The sequence below is a fragment of the Hippopotamus amphibius genome, chromosome 3 (genome assembly GCF_030028045.1).
Source record: "Hippopotamus amphibius kiboko isolate mHipAmp2 chromosome 3, mHipAmp2.hap2, whole genome shotgun sequence".
Classification (NCBI taxonomy): domain Eukaryota; kingdom Metazoa; phylum Chordata; class Mammalia; order Artiodactyla; family Hippopotamidae; genus Hippopotamus; species Hippopotamus amphibius.
The window spans coordinates 165,635,042-165,647,421 of NC_080188.1; positions in this window are offsets into that span (position 1 = coordinate 165,635,042).

Here is a 12,380-nt window from a genome sequence, read left to right on the forward strand (position 1 = left end):
GTTATAAGATGAATAAATTCTGGGAATGTGATGCACAGCATGGTGACTATAGTTAATAATACTGTATTATGTACTCAAAATTTGCTAAGAGAATAAATCTTAAGCATTCTCATCACACACACACACAAATGGTAACTATGTGAGGTGACAAGGTGTTAGTAAATCTGATTGTGGTAATTATTTCACAATGTATATCAAATCATCATATGTGCACTTTAAATATCTTATAATTTTGTTTGCTAATTAAACCTTAATAAATCTGAACAAAAATGAAGTGAATATACAGTTATAACAAAGGGAGTTCAACTCGAGGATGGAAGATGCCTTAGAGGACTGGGGTGGGGAGGGTGGGGGGGATTGGATGGGGGGGGAGTCAAGGTGGGGGGGAGTCAAGGGAGGGAGGGAATACGGGGATATGTGTATAAAAACAGATGATTGAACTTGGTGTACCCCCCAAAAAATAATAAATAAATAAATAAAATTAAAAAAAAATCATGTTGTATACTTTAAATATACACTATTTTATTTGTCAATTATGCACCAATAAAACTGGGAAAAATAAATAGAAATAAAATGTAAAAGAAATAAGAGGGAGGGACTTCCCTGGTGGCACAGTGGTTAAGAATCCACCTGCCAAAGCAATGGACACAGGTTCAAGCCCTGGCCCGGGAAGATCCCACATGCCGCAGAGCAACTAAGCCCGTGCACCACAACTACTGAGCCTGCCCTCTAGAGCCCTCGAGCCACAACTACTAAAGCCCGCGTGCCTAGAGCCCATGCTCAAAGAGCACCGCAACAACAGTAGCCCCCGCTCGCCACAACTAGAGAAAGCTCGCATGCAGCAATGAAGACCCAATGCAGCCAATAAATTAATTAATTTTTTTAAAAAGAAAAAAAAATGAGGGAAAACAAAATGAATTGAATCCATCTGAAAGCTGTTTGCTAATATTTTCAATCTCCTAAATCAGAAGGATCCATTTAGAATGGATACTTCCTATTACATTATAGGACTTATAGAACATAATATTGCACCTGAAAAATATCTAAATTAATATTACACAATTCATAGGATTCATTCAGCCATTTCTTGCCTTCTCTCACTGCATAATAGAGAAAAGTATGAGATTAGTATTTTACTCTTCATAGTAACATCTAACATTTATTGAGCATTTATTACATCAAGTCCATTCTCTGCATCTGCATCCTTATTACGTCAAGGATTGTACTAGGTGCCTTTCAGCTTTAGCTCATTTAATCCTAATGACCACACTAAGTAGTCTTGTTATATCCCTTTAATAGAGAGGAAAACTGAAATTTAGAAAGCATATAGCCAAGGTCACAGAACTAGAAAATGGCAGAGAGAGGACTGCAAACAATGGCCTATGAAATGTCAAAGCTCAGCCTCTGAATCACTGCACTATAAAATTCTGGTAGCATGAAAAACCTAATACATTTGGATTGGGATAATAATTATTTACAGTTTGATCTTGGAAAGGATGAACTAGGAACTGCCTGGCAACACCCAGGATCTCCCAAAAGTAGAGAGCCTTTGACTTCATCTTTACACATTTATCATTGGAAGACAGGAAATGACCTTCCAGGCATATGGGAAAAGTGATTGGAGATATGTGAAAACTAGCAAAACTAGTAAAAAATTGATTTGACTGCATAAGAGTGATACTAATTAGAACCATTTGTGTGTGCTTCCATTTACATTTATATCGCAACATATCAGGCTGCACAGATTTTGTTTTATTATATATGTTTTATTTTATAGCAACAAGTTCTTGCACTGGATCTCTCACACAACTTTTGAATGCAGAGAAGCAGCACACTGTGGGCTTGGGTGTCATCTTGACCTGGGTTTGAAACTTGCTGCACTATTTATTGTGTAGCCTTGGGCAATCTGTACAACCTCAGTTTTTTCCCCTGTAAAGTGAAGGTAATAAATAAATAAATAAATAAATAAATAAATAAATAAATAAATAAATGGAAGAACATGTCTTAAGTATCATATAGGATTTAATATGTGTAAAAGCACATGGCAATTTGTTAACTATTATTTGTATTGTGATGATGATTAATAAGCATGGCCATATGATCATTGAAAACTTGAAATAGTTTTGTTTTTCTAATTAGAGAAAAGCACTGTCCTCACCTCCCTCCATTCTGCAGCTGTGTTTCCAATTCATAGTCCCATGGCCCTGCCCACGCCCCATCCCCCATCATGGGACTTCTATATCCTTCAGCAAACACAACTTGCTAAGAGAAGAAACAGCGATAAGAAGAGCAGAGGGGTGGAGGAACAGAAGAATGAGGATAAAAGGAAGAGGCTATTTTTAAGTTTATAAAACAACCTCATGCCATGCAGCAGAAATAGATCCAACATTGTGAACAGAGAAGGGAAATTTCTTTGTGACACTTCCTGGGATGAAAGGAAGATAATTTACTGCAATGAACCATCCAGAGCTGTTTGGAGGGAAGGCCCCATCGAATCCTTAGACAACACTCCCATCTTGCCACACATAAATACCGAGTGTCCAGATATAACCACACTGATTTCACCATCAGAACAATCAAGACATCTAAACTGTAAACATGTTAACTGAAAGCCATATTCTATAAGATTCTGTATGTCTGAACAGGGAGAACCAAGAGATACAGTTCCAGGGATTGAATCAGGCCTTAAATATATGGTATTAAACATGTGTAAACTGGAGATAAGAGCAGAGACCTTAAGCAAAGTGTGTAGGAACAAATTGAGTGCTCAGTCATCTTTGGGAAACTCTAACCTCTGATACTTGCTTTGTTAAAGGGCAGGAGAAGCAGGTCACAGGATCTCAGCTTAGAAGGGAGATTGGGCTGGATATCAGTTGGGTTGAACATCTGAGCCTGTTGAGAAACGGAGGGTGCTTCAGAGGACCAGAGGGCAGAGAAAAGGGAACTCTTCCAAGAGCCTGCGTTGGGATCTGCACAAAATTGTCATTGGTGTTTAGAAGAGTATTTATTATGTTTATTTGAGATTTATTATAGAAGAAGACTATTGTCAATAGACCAACTTCTAATGGATAGGTAATTGGCAAAACATTTATCACTGACTCATTGTTTGTTCCTGAGAAAACTATTTGATTTTTAGCGCTTTGATTTATCTGTCAATAAAATATGAGAAAGACTATGGCCTCACCCTGCCTCTTAGTACTATGAGGAGTGCACAAGATGGCCATCGCCCATCAGGAGACTTGCCACTCAAGCACCGATGAATTCTTCGAAGTCCACAATGGAGAATTCTACTCTGGTATCACAACCGCCTGTGGAGGAGGGAGAAGGAGTGGGTGGTGGTACCTCATTCGGTAATTCAAAAAGGGAAAAGGAAGAAAAGTGAGTGGGTGAGAGTCCTGAATGGTCTGAGGTATAAAAGGGATTTGAGACAAATCGTGAAAAATAAGAGAGAAAATATAAGACACAGATGGAAGCACAGTACAGTATTCAAATAATAAAAACGGAAGGAAACACCCCAATTGAGTTTTGCAGTCCAAAGACATAAATAAAAATAGCAGTCAATTAAAATTGGGAAGGAAGGTTAGAAAGAGGGGTGGAGAGTTAAAGTAAAAAAGACAATGTTAAGAAAGTCTCAGAAGTTTATTTCAAAAATAAAACCACGCAGAATTAAATGAGGAACAGAAAGTAAGATGGTCATGAATATGGAGGATGTCCGTCTAGGGTCTTTCTCATTCATTAACTTTTTATCCCTTTTCCTTAAAAGAGATCAAGTCATGACTCATTTTTTACTTTTTAAAACTGACTTACAGAGCCATGAAGCCAAGTATTGGGTTATTTTAATGGTAAAGGTAAAATGGCTAACTGAAGGATGGTGGTTCCTGACGAGCTGAAGAAAATGATAGCCCAAGAATAAGAGTGTATCTGGGTTTACCCAGCCCTGTCCAGGGAGAGAGACACTGGTATTCATTTCTATCTGGACTTTCACTTTTTCACTTGAAGGAAGCACTCTACAATTTCTCTTTGGCATATCCAAACTGCCAGCATCACTCCTCTTGTGCTTTGGGGCCATTATTAAGTAACATGAAGGTTTCTTGAATGCAAACACTGCTATACCGAGACAGTCGACCTGAAAACAGGGACAGCTACTAAGTGACCAAAGGGTGGGATACGCCGGACAAAGGCAAGATTCACATCCTGGGTGGGATGAAGCCAACATGAGAGATTTCATCACGCTACTCACAACAGTGCGCAATTTAAAACTTATAAATTGTTTATTTCTGGAATTTTCCACTTAATATTTTTTGGCCAAGGTTGACCGCGGGTAACTGAAAGTGCAGAAAGCGAGGCTGTGGTAAGAGGGGCCTGCTGTGTTGTGTTAAGAGTTGTTTTTGTTTTCAAAGAAGCACGTAACTGCTTTCTTCATGTGTTAACATTCACTAGGCTGCACGGATGGCAGCCCTCCCCGCCTCACCCCCCCACCCCCCTGCATGGTGCAGGTGTGCCTTAGCTCTGTCCTGAGGACCTCGTTTCACCCCCACTCCCGCCACCCACTTCCTCACCACCACCCCCTCCCACCCCCATGCCCCTTCGGCTGCTAACCCAGGTGAGCCTCCACTCTCAAAGTGGCCCTTCCCCTTGGCCTCCTGCTCCTTCAAGGAAGGCCGCACACCTCCTGGAAAACTGGGCAATGCCACAAGGCCATTTCACTGCTCCTGTTCCCGTTCCTTTTATACCTCTGACCACCCTATCCCCTCAGCGCCTGCCCGCCCTACCCCATTGTGCTCTATCACAGACTCCTGTGCCTTCCCGTACAGCAGGGGTCCCCACCCCCCGGGCCACAGACCGCTACTGGTCCGCAGCCTGTTAGGAACCAGGCTGCACAGCAGGAGGTGAGTGGCCGGTGAGTGAGCGAAGCTTCATCTGCTGCTCCCCACCGCTCACATTACTGCCTGAACCATTCCCCCTGCCCCCTCACCCCCACCTCCATCTTTGGAAAAATTGTCTTCTACGAAACCGGTCCCTGGTGCCAAAAAGGTTGGGGACCGCTGTTTTACAGTATACTTAGCTCAGTTTCTAATTCAGTATTAGTTTACTAAACTAATGGAGGCAGGATCCGTGTCTACTTAGCTCATTATTATATTGTGGCACCTACTACCATACTACCTTCTTGGAAGCTAGGTGACACTCAACGAAATATTTTGAATGGATGGGTGAGCACATGGCCACCCTCATCCACCCGGCCACTCCACGCTGCCCGATCCCACTGACTGTCTCAGGCGACTCACCTGTGGTCAGGGGCAGCCCTCACTGCTTATTTCTTTATTGTCCTATGACTTGGCATAGAAGAGAAATTCACTTACGAGTCAAATGCCACTAGAAGGACTGTTCCCTCAGGAAACAAAGCAGCCACATCTCTGGGCAGTTACTCTGCAACTGTCCCTCCCACGGCTGCAGGAACAGGAGTGACATCAGCACACTTCAGAGGGAACCCGCGCTCTTCAACTACCGCCATTCTATCCGAAACACTGCTGAGCATTCTAACTCCTCCAGCTCCTTTCTGCCCACTCCCAACCCAGGCAGACCCCACCTAAGAGGCCAGTGGACCAGCTTTCCTGCTCCTCCCTGATGGCAGGTCCTCTTCACCAGATAAAATGAATGGCAAATATGTTCAAATTATTTTTAAAAGGTTTCTGTGATTTGTGGATTAGCCACAGCTAATAAACTATTGTTTATTAGGGGAAAAAATGTGCTTCTCTAACCAAAATAATCCACGTATATTAGTCTTGAGCTTCTTCGATGAGATGTCCTAAAACAAACATTATCTTCCATGCTAATGGACCAGTGAAAGTGAAGTGCTCCAAACTCCAATCTATCAAAATACAGGTATTCCACTTGAGATCTTTAGCTCACTTATTTTCATCCTCAAAAAACATATTGAGTCACATTATCTAGCAGGAGATATAAAAGGCTGGCATGAGTTGGTTCTGATTTAATTTGCTACCTATGGTATGTTACTTCCTCACCTCCCAATTTTTATGTTTCAATATATTGAGTTCATTCCTCAGTTTCCCGTTTGGGTCTTAGATCTTTACACAATTTCTGAGCAGGGAGGAAAAAAAAACAATTAAATTATGTGCTTACTCACAAGTTATTTTTCTGATCCTGAGAACTGTATTTGCTTCTCTTTAATCCTCCCTTATTAAGTATACCGCTAAGAAGTGACTTCACGCATCTTGCAACACACCACACCCTTTAAATAAAGTGGAGGCGTCCATGGGATGCTGACTAAACCCTACGCTGCTTTGCATAATGTTACCAGAGCCCTATATTAGAAGATAGGCATCTGCCAGTGCCTGTCGCTCTATCAGTTCCCAAAGTCATGGGGCATGACCTACATGCCTTAGGCTTCATATAAAAGCAGGAAAAGCCATGGCCACAGGATTTCCCACATTTGTTTAATGTCATTTTAAACCATTGTGAATGTCGCTTCTCTGCTTACAAAGATGCCACCTCTGCTATGGAGGATGCGTAGGGCTCCAGGACACAGCTCCAGATGACCCCGTTCCCCACTGCTGTTTCTATAGCTGCAGAGCTCATCTTAGCAAAGAGTCTTCTGTGCAAAGTCACCTTTTCCCCTTCTCATTACCCTTATTCCTCGGTATTAATCAGTTCCTTTCGTCTGGGAGAATTCTATCTGGCTAAACTTTAAAGTTTTTCACTCGATGCAAAAAAGAGCTGGCAGAACAGGGACGTGAACCTGGATTAAGAATGTATTCAAGCAAATGCAAGTAACACCATTTTTCATTTCTTTTATCTAACTTTAGCTGTGAAAATACAGTATAGAAATGATACAAGGAAGGAGAAACAAAAAGAATGGAAGTTATACCGAGCTGTTTGCCAGAACTCCACAATTTCCTGGCTTTTTACCCATAACACTGGCCACTCCTCAAATAGCCTTTACTAATTCCTTCTCATCTCTTTGACTCTTTTTTCAAAAATGTATATTAATAAGGCTGTTGAACTGAGGCATAATGTACATAGCATACACTCCACATGTTTAAAGTGTACAGTTCAATGATTTTTAGTAAATTTACAAAGTCACACAACCATACAACTGCAGTACAGTTTTAGAACATTTCCATTTCCCCAAAAAGCTCCCTTGTATGTGTTTCTTTGACTTAGCTTAGTCTTTGAACCACTTCTCTTTATACTCACCTCCTAGATGATCTCATCTGGTCTCCATATTTTTAAATATCGGATATATACTAATGAGTCCCAAATCTACATCCCCACCCTGAACCTCTCCCCTGAACTCCAGACTCATCTCCTCCTAGACGTCTAATAGGCATCTCAAACTTAGCATGCCCCAAAGTTTTGATCTTCCCCTAAAAGTGCTCCTCGCACAGTCTTCTCTAACCAGTTAATAGCAGTTCTTTATTCCAGTTTCTCAAGCCAAAACCCCTGGAGTCATCCTTGATTCCTGTCTGTCTTCACACCCCAACACCCGATCCATCAAGAAATCCTGTTGACTCTACCTTAAAATAGGCCCAGAATCCAGCTATTTCTCATACCTAGACTGCTACTACCTGGGTCTAAGCTACCGTATCTCTCACCTGGATTATTGCAATAGCTCCATTATTGATCTCCTGCTCTTATACTTACTCTTGCATTCTATTCTCAACAGAGGAACCAGAGCAATTCTTCAAAATCTAAGTCAGACTATGTCACAACTCTACTCAAAACTCTGCAATGAATTCCCATCACACACAAAACAAAAGCCAATATCTTTACAGCGGCTTACTGGGCCCCATAAGCACTCTGACCTCAACTCCTATTACTCTACTCCTTGTTCACTCTGCTTCAATCTCACTGGCCTCCTTGCTCTTTCCCAGACACGTCTGGCTCAGAACTTTAGCAATGACTGTTCCTTCTGCCTGCAAGACTCTTCACCAGAAAACTGGCTAAATTCTTTATCTCCTGTACATCTTCCCTCAAATCCTACTTCTCAATGAGGCGTATCTTCATCACCCTATTTAATACTATAAATTTCCCCCTGCACTCTCAATCCCCCTTACCTTGTTCTGCTTTTTCTTGTTCCATGGAATTTTTCACCCTTTAACTTGAAAAGCTGCTCCTAAATTTAATATGAAAGATCAAAGGGCCATGAAGACCCAAATAATTTTGAAGGAGAATGAGAAAGGATATTACCCCTACTGAATATGAAACTTATTGTAAAGCTGCAGTCATTAACAGAGCATATCAATGGTGCAGAGATGGAAAAATGAGACCAATCAAAAGGAATAAAGGGCCCAGAAAGAAACCTGTGTCTACATAGGAGCTTGGGATATGACATGTTAGCATCACAAATCATTGAGGAAGAAAAGATTACATATTTAATAACTTGTGCCAGGACAACTGGCTTTCTTTTTGGAAAAAGATAAAATTAGATCCCTGTTTTACATCATGCACAAAGTAGGTTCCAGAGGGATTAAGAAACTAAACAAAAAGAAAAACCTTTAAACCTTAAAGAAGACACAGGGAAATATACTTATGAAATCCTAGTAGGAAAAGTTTTTATAAACAATATAAAAAATATAAAAACCATGAAAATATTGAAGTATTTGACCATGCACTATTTAAAAGCATCTGTATAACACAAGATATAACAAACCAAGTTAAAATAAATGTCACAATCTAAAAGCTGATACATATCATTGAAAAAGGACTGGTTCCCAGTATTTATATGCATTTTAAATGCAAATAATAAAAAAAGACAAATAATTCTATGGAAACACTTTTAATGTTTAAAATAAAATTTAAATGTTGGAATATATGAGCAGGCAATTAATTCACAGAAGAGGAAATTTATCTGGCCAGTATACATATGAAATATGTTCAAACTTGCTAAATGAATATGCAATTAAAATGATGGTACTAGCCCCACAAAATATAAAAATAAGTCTGATAATACACAGTGTAATTCATAAGAAGGTAGAAGAAATGAAACTGTTACACTCCCTGATGGGGTATATCAACAGGTCTGACTATTTTGGACAATACTTTGACAATATCCAATAAAGTTGAAATGTATGTATTGTACAACCTAATCCATCCATCATTTAGAAATGAACCTAGAGAAACTCTCATATACGCACACAAAATCATGTACAAGCATGTTCACTGCAGCTTTGCTTGTGATTACAAAAAATAACAGGAAATAATTTAAATGTCCATCAACAAGAGAAGGTATAGATAAGTCGTGATGCATTAAATTCATCAAAACAGTAAATTTCAAAAGACGATTATGAATTTTCAAAAAAACAATGTGTAAAGCCATATATTGAATAGGATATTAATTATGCTAATTTTTATAATAGGAAATATTAGTTATAAATATAAACACATTTACACACAGAAAAATACATATGATTTGCAGTGAATCACAAAAATGGCCATAATTTCCCACCCCTCCTAGAAATCCAGTCTTTTACAGTATGACTTTACCAATGCTTCCACCAAGAAGTCAAGTCTGTTTTCCCACCCGTGGAACCTCGTATCTTTGTGACTCTCATTTTCACCCTCGGAATGCAGTGGAAGCAATACTTTGCCAAAGGCCAAACACTCCCATTCCACTCTCCCTCTTAGAACACTGCTAGTATCTAGTGAATAAGCCTGGGCCAGCTTGCTGAGTGATGAGCACCCCATGGCCCAGTCAACCCCATCACCCAGCCTACAAACAGCAAACCACTAGACACATGAGTAAGACTGCAGCAAGACAAACCAGAACCCAGCTGACCTGCCAACTGACCACAGACATACGAACAAGCCCAGGTGAGATTAGCCCAGCCTACCTCACATCAGTAGAACCATCCAGCTGACCTGGAGATGCGTGAGCAATAATAAGGTGTTGTTGTTTACATCACCAAGTCTTAGGGATAATTCTTTTTACACAGCAGCAAATAAGGGAAGCATATGCCATCTTCAGTATAAATGACTTCTAAGGAGAGGGCGACAAGAAGAGTATGAAGGGGAGGGAGACACCTTCACCTTTTACACTTAGTTTTTTGAGGATTTAGAAGTCCTCAAATCCTATGATAAATCTGGACAGCAGTAACGCAGGGGTCTGTTATATTATTTTCAGAATTAATCTGAATACTTGAAATGTTGCCTAATTGGTTTAAAGAAGCATGTATCATTCCTTTTTTCGTCATATTCATATGAATATGGTAGAACTAGACATGACTAAAAGATCTGGTTCATCATGTGGTTCTCATGTAGACTGGCTACACAGAAACTTGGAAATCTTAGACCTTATGTAACTGACATCACGAGCCACAGTAACTCAGACTGACCAACTATTACGGCCACACCTTGTTCTGTGGCAGCATATAAACAAGAGTCAAGAGAAAAATATCAAACCTTCAATGAATCAGAGCTCAGGAAACAAATTTTGCTTCATGAAAAAAATCTATTTTTAGAAGAAAATAAAAACAAACTATTATCAAAGATACTCTTTGATTTTCAGATTAAGTCCTAGGGTCAGCGCCAAGTCAGGCTAACCTTCGCATATTCAATATTAAGGTAGGAGAGTGGCTGTACACTTCCGAGAAATATTTTTATCAAAGACTGAGATAAAATGGGTCTCTAGCTGATCTTCACTTTATCAAAAATTTAACTTAACTGTGCATCCCATTGAGTGATGCTGCTTTTATTGAACAGAATTGTTTATTTCCATTTTGCTACAATATAATTCCAAGATTTAAAAAACTCATACTGTAAGGGGACATGGGGGTAGGATTTGTAAAGAATCTATACAAAACTAGGCCTATCCATAAACCCCAAGTCCCAGTGCAACCAATTAAAAAAAGTTCCATTAATCTTCATAAGTTAAGAGATTTCTAGGGAGCCAGTGTCCCTGATTGGGATAGAATCCTTTTACCCTAAACCCCACATTCAAATTAAATGAAGGATAAAGTCTGTACCTAAAACTCTGGGTGAAAACATAAGCAAGCAATAACCAATCTCTCTGCCATTTAGAGCCATGAGTACAAAGGTTTCCTTTACAGGGGAAAGAATGGAAAGAGTGGAACCAATATCATTCCAGGTGACAAGAGACGAGAAAAGGCATTTGTGGCCAAAAGACAAGGTCAGCAAAGGGGATTTGGAAGAGGCTTGATTTGAGACAAACAGACAAAGTAGAAAGTATATGCTCTGAAGTGAGTCAAGTCATAGAGCCAGGCTGGCAAGATAAATCAAGTCTACATGGGGCTGAAAATGAATCAATTTCATTTGTAAACAGCTGCAAGGCTAACTCTTCCATATTTACTTACTTATTAAGTATATTAAATGCCCCCTTTTTCTTTTTGCTTCTTCTACTGTCCATAAGTGATTACAATACAGTTTGTTGAAGGCTTTTTAGGTTTAATTTCTAATAAAGAATGACTATAGAGCTTCAAAAAAGTATAGCTTAAGGTCAATGTGGCAGAATGAACCAAATAGCAAAATCACCTATGCTAATATTTGAGAAGACAAAAATCAAAAACATATATCAATAATATTTAAAATTTAAATAGTGCTTAATATGTGCCAGGCATTATTCTTAGAATATATTATCTCATTCAATAATACATTTATGAAAAAATACTATTATTATCCCATTTTACAGATGTAGAAACTGAAGCACAGATGGTAACTAGTAATTGGTAGGCCTCAGATATGATCCCAAACAGCCTAAACCCTGAGCTCATGTCTTTAACCACCATAATATTCTGCTCACAAACAGACAAAATAGGCAAACAAGCAATGTGAATAGCCAGAAGAAAAAGAAGTCCTCAGTTACCCTTCAAGGAGAGAGTCTAAGCTTAATGCCATAAACTTTGAAAAGAGGCATCTAAAAAACAAAATAATAAGGAAGAAATATTGAGAATATCTACTAATCCTATTTCCATTTACCAAAAACAATATTGAATCAACATTTTGAGTCAAACAAATCCAGAAATTATTGCTAACACCACCCCCTAAAAAATTTCGAGATACGTGAAATAAAGGAGGGCATACGCGATGTCAGGAGGAATTAATACTCCAGACTTTACCATTTTCCAGGGCTTCACGAAGATTGGAAAAATGGACAAAGCCTGAGAGAAACTGTCCAAAAATAAAATACACTCCCAACTAGTCTGATTGCTCTTTGTTATAGAATATTTAACATAATCTTAACTCAAAGCACAGAGCTCAAGTCTTTCAATAAAGACTGCATGTAGCTCCCATCTCAATGTGCAGCCTATAAACCATACTCAATGGAAGAGAAACAAATCTCAGATAAGGTGGAAAGCGTCCAGAAGAATTTACCTACATCAGAGCAAACTGAAGTTCACTCCACA